The sequence below is a fragment of the Octodon degus genome, unplaced genomic scaffold, assembly GCF_000260255.1.
Source record: "Octodon degus isolate 3935 unplaced genomic scaffold, OctDeg1.0 scaffold00081, whole genome shotgun sequence".
Taxonomy (NCBI): domain Eukaryota; kingdom Metazoa; phylum Chordata; class Mammalia; order Rodentia; family Octodontidae; genus Octodon; species Octodon degus.
This window is the reverse complement of record NW_004524657.1, coordinates 4,640,459-4,646,346: the sequence shown is the minus strand read 5'-3', so window position 1 is coordinate 4,646,346 and position 5,888 is coordinate 4,640,459.

Here is a 5,888-nt window from a genome sequence, read left to right as displayed (position 1 = left end):
GTCAGATTGTTTCCTCATATTTGGGAAGTTTTCTGCTATTACTTCTGCCCATATTTTTTTAATGTCATTTGTGTTGACTCCTTCTTTCTCAGTGAGGTCTATTAGTCTCACATTGTTCATCTTTGCATTGTCTTGCAGGTGATGGATTATTCTGTCCTGCATCCTCGTTGTTTTTAAGAGATCTTTTCTTACCTTTTTACTAGCTGCACCAGCATCTTCAAGATCTGAATCTCTGTCTTCACATTCATTTAAACGGTTTTTCAAGCTTGTGATTGAGATTTTAATTTCCTCTATATTCCTTTGACTCTGCTTCATACGATCTATTTCTTTCCTGTATTGCTCATTCAAGGAATCCGTCATTTTTAATCTCCTCTATATTTTTATCAATATCTTCTTTAGAAGCAGTTATAAATTCTTTTATTTCAGTGTTTTTTTCAGATTTGGTTTCCTCCCTATATTTCTGTAGTTTCTTCTTTACTTCAGATGTTATGAGTTCTGAGAGCTCTTTTTTTATTTCAGAAAAGAATTGCGCTCTTTTTTTCTCTATATCTTTCTGATCTTGCTTATTTAGTATCGACGTTATTAATTCATGCATTTGAGCCCAGCTAGTGTCCTCCGCACTTGTTCTGGGTGGGCACTGGGTTGCTTCCATATGTTTCTGCATTTCATTTTTTAGTGCAGATGTTATTAATTCAAGGTTTTCTTTTTTATTTCCAATCTGAGGTCCTCTATATCTTTCTGAAGCTATTTCTTTATTTCAGAACCCATTCATTCATTGTTTTCAGCTGAGTGATTTCCAATTTGTTCTGTGTTAGTGTCCTCTGCACTTTTCACTGGTGGGGTTGGGTGCTGAGGTTGCATTTTGTTCCTTTTCATCATTTTGTGTAGCACTGTCTTCTGACCTTTGTTGTACATCTTTGCTGTATTTATATCCTTCGCACGTCCTGAAGTTCAGGTGCAGCTCCACAAAGTTTGGACTTATCCAGCTGTGTCTGGCTTGGGTCTGGCTGCTCTGCTCAGCTCCTTCCCGCTGCTGCCCTTGATGGTGCCTGTTGTGCTCATGTGGCAAGATTTTCTGCTCCTGGACAAGTTGGGTGGATCTATCCTCTACACTCTCTGCAGGGATTGCAGCTGCAGAGTTACACCCCCGGCCTGTATGCCAAGCCTGAGCTGTGCTTGGAGGGGGCAAGGTGAAGTCGGGGGAAGAGGAAGCTCTCCCACACTCATAGGATCTGGTCTAAGACTGGTTCTGTGGGTTCCTGGAATGAGGCTGAAATTCCTACTTGGCGGGTGGGTGGGGGAGTTCTGTGGAGAGTTTGCGCTGCGTCCCATGGGGGTGGGAGAGGGTCTGGCCCATGCTGCGCCTGGGCTGGGACTGGTCCCACCGGCGCAGGTTAGCAGGAAGCTCTCCCACACACTCACTGAACCTGGGCTAGGTCTGGGTCTGGTGGTTCCTGGAACTTGGCAGAAATTCCTACTGGTCGAGGGGTTTGGGGGAGGTCTTCAGAGTGGTGGGTGGTGTCCCAAGGGGGTGGGAGAGGGTCCGGCCCATGCTGCGCCTGTGCTGGAACTGGTCCCGCCTACCCTGAGCCTATGAATTTAAGTGTCAAAAAATAATGGGGCTTTGAGAAAAGTTAGCACCACCTTAACAGATTTCTTTCATGGCCTCCTCCTCCTTCTCTTCTTTCTTCCTTCTTCTCCTTACTCTCCTTTCTTCTTCTCCTTCAACGTCTTCTCCTCTTCCTTCTTACCCCTCCTCCTCCTCCTCCTCCTCTTCCTCTTTCTCTTCGTCTTCCACTGCTCCTTCTGCTGCTTCATCTATTTGCGGCAGTGTTTCACTATTCAGCTTATGCTGACTGTAAATTCACTTTGTAGCCCAGGATGACCTCGAACTTGTCATGATCATTCTCTTGTATCAGCCTTCCAAATACTGGGATTACAGGCATGCATCACTGTGCCTGGCTTTCTTTGGTTTATTGAGTGACAATGTGTATTTTTCACATGCAATCTTACCAATGTGATGTGAGGTGATGCAGGTGAGTAGATGGCAAATCTCATTGGAGTCAGTGCTGTGCTTTGTGACACAGACTCCTACATTAAGAGATGCATAAATTTACTTATTTGTATTAGTACATGTTTGTCAAATATAATCATTTATTGTATTTTATATGTAAATAGCACATCTTAAATCTTTTCATCCTCTTCCCCTCCTTACCCTGTTTCTTTCACCTCTTATTCTCCTTTCCATTTGCAAAAGCTCTATTTACACTTTATTCTTCAGTTCCTTAGATTTGTACTCTACCTTTTCTTTCCTATAACCTCTGTCCACCTCATCCTACCTGTTATCTATGCTTTATTTGGCTGTGTATTTAAATTTTGACATTCTGATACAAGAAAAACAATGTGATATTTAAATTCATGTGTATGAATTATTTCATCTAATATTATGCACTTGAGATACATGCAATTTCTAGTTTTAGTTTATTGGAAAGAAGCAAACCTCTTTTCTTCCCTTATATTGTGTGCAGTTTGTCTGCGCACACCATGTCTTGCACAGGCTCAGGATATTTACAATGTGAGGACACTGGCCCTGTGATGGATCACTTAGTTAATCTTTTAGACTTCTCGTTTCTCAAGTTAACATAGTGTATCAGCTGTTGAAAAATTATAAGTCTACTCTATAATTTACATATAGAAACCACCAACTGCTGGGAATATAGTGCAGTAGCAGAAGTGCCTGCCTGGCAAGTGCAAAGTCCTGAGTTCAATCTCTGGTTATGTAAACAAACAAACAAATAAGCCCACCAAAAACCCAAAATAAAGCAAAACAAAAACAAACACAAAAACAACAGCAAAAACACCAAAACTCTAACATTATGTATGTCATTGACAGTTCAAGCATCTCTTGATTCTGAATATATGACATCATTGACAAAGTAAAGGCTTATAGCCACCCTTCTCCTGTTTGTATTCCACTTAAAAGTGGAACCTCTTTTTTGACACTTGGAAAATGGTCCAGACTAATATGCTCAAATGAGGAATATATGGCCTCTGAATTAAAAAAATCATTAGACTTCATGTCTCATTTTTGGTTATATGTGAGGCCACAGAAAAATATCTTATGCTTTACCTTGGAATGTATATCTTCATATGTTTTACTTCACTGATTCTTAGAAATTTTACTGATAGAAAGTATCCAACATTTTGCATGATTTATTGCCAATCCTTTGGCACAACAGTATTACCAAAAATCTAAAATAGTTACTGTTTCTTGTTCCCTTTCTACATCAAATCTGCACAATATCCTCATTGAAATGGACCAGGGAGATATCATCAGGAAAGAGGTGATCAATATCATTGAGAAGATCTTTTCAAGACATATATCTAATACAAAATATTTGAAAGAAGAAAAACATCAATAATTAAAAAAACTAATAACTAAATTAAAAATGGACAAAAAGGCCTGAGCAGGTAGCTAAGTAGTACCTTAGCATGCACAAGATCCTTGATTTGATCCTGAGCCCTACACACAGGGACCAAATGATGAAATAGTTGAGTAACTGTTTCAAAGATAGGCATATATAGATATCAAAAAAGAGATAAAAATATTGATATGTTATTATCAGATTTTAAAATAGAAAAACCCTTAATGAATTGAAAAGAACCACCTATTGGGTTCATAGTGATGAACTTTTATAATCAAAGACAGATAGATACATGAATTAATAAGTTACATATTTCACAATAAATGAAGAAACCATCTGTATTAATCCAGCTGCAGTCATGTTAACAGATATCTTTGCACATCATATGACTTACAAAATTTTCAGAGCTTTTAGAATGACTTCGCTTTTGACTGCATTATTTTTCACTGTATATTCTTTTTTTACATTAGCAATATTCCAAGCAAGTAGAGTGATCAATTAATAAATCTCATTCAAAAGGTGAGGTGTTAGTATTTGCACTGCCATGGTTCACTTGATGTTCTGAGACAATCCAAAACCATTACCTTTCATGCTCCTTTTGACTTGGAGGAAGTCGGGTGAATCAAGTGGTTGAGGGAATACCTTAATAATTTCATGACACTGTCTTTCTGTTGGATGTCTCTTGACAGCAGCATTTACTGTATGTTTAATCACAGCACAAAGTGCTTCTTCTCATGTCGATTTGTATATGTTCAAAAAACAACTTGAACATGTTACTATCACATTTATAATTCACTATTGCTTTATTTTAACCTCAGGAACAGGATAAAGTACCTGACCTGGGCTTTCCATCTCTTAAATGTGACTCTCTGTTGCTCATCTGACTACTTGCAGCTCCTCCCTCTGAGGGATAGTCACATTTATATATTTTTTTGGTTTCTCTAACCATCAAGGCTTTCTTATAATCTAGGTCATTCAATTATGAAGGCTCTGTGGGTAGTGGGTCCACAGTTGTCACCTGCTTACAAAGTAATGTAGCAGCAGAAGATGACAGTGAGTGGAGATAAGCCTCCACAAAAGAGATCAAGAAAAAGGATCAAGGAAGCTTTTATTGTGACCAAGCCAGCCCATGACTGACATCCTAGACTCTTGAGTCTGGACCTGCAAGATGTCAGTAATGACCTCAATATTGCAAGTTATATACTTAGGTTTCTATAGTAACGACATTACCTCACTATCTCACCTTCAGGAATTTTACAAGTATGTTATATAATTGCTCCAGTGTTTACATTTTCCAGACACTGTTGACCATCTGCCTGTCATGGGGCAATGTGGATTAATGTTTGACCTATTCCACAAACTATTCTATTTTTTCCCACTTTGTGAACCTAGTTTTCTCTAAGTGGGTTTATGATTAGCAACATGGGAGGGGGCGAGAAAGTGAGTTTATCTATAGTTCAAGTGAACTTAAGTGATCCTCCCATAAAATGGAGTCTCTTTTGCCCCATCACTAAGAAGTCCACAATTTGAACACAGAATTATTAAAATAAACCTGCATTTTAACAAGATCTCTGGGAAATTAATGGGGGTTTATTTCAGGGAAGTCTGCATACAGGTCAATTTTGATTGAGAAATATGTCTTTGGTTTTTATTAACTATTTCTTCTTGCATTTGACTGGTAGAATTTTTCTTCAAATTTATTCTTAAAATGTAATTTATCTAGGTTTGAGATACACAATTTATACAGAGGATAATATTGCCTGGAAGCAGTTCCTGCAGTGAATCTAGGCATTGGGTTTCCCATTATCATGTATTGAATAGCTCAGACAGAACCATAGTACTCAAAGTTTCCAGAAAAGTAAGTTTTACATAGAAAATTGTTTCAGTAAATATAACAGATTTGACATATTGATGGAAAACATTGAATGAAAATGCAATTTCAATTTTTTAAAAATTCATTTACATTTTATTAATATACTTTTGCAGTACAGAATGATTACAATTATAATGAGGAGTTGGCACATGAACATAATCTATCTTACATTTTTCTCTTTTTTTAATATTCCCTCCCTCCCCAATCCTCCTTTCCAGTGGAGACCAACAGTTGGGAGAATATTACCCAAGTAACTTTTTTTTGGTTTGTTTGTACAAGCAGGTCTGATTTATATCACTTGAGAATATGTTCTCTAGTTCCAATTATTTTTTTCTTTTATTTCCTTTCCATTTATTGTTTTCTTCATAATTTTATTGATAAGCAGATAGCAATGAGACAGTTTCAAATCAAATCGGTAGGACAGTTTCAATAACTAACACACTGCATATATTCTTCTTAGTGGTTCATTGCTGTACAAGATGCGGATTTGAGATCCAATTTACAAACACCTATGTAAAAGATGAGCAAGGCAATGATCCTGAGAATCTTTAGATTTTTTAATCTAGCAGTTAATTGGAAAGATTCTCACC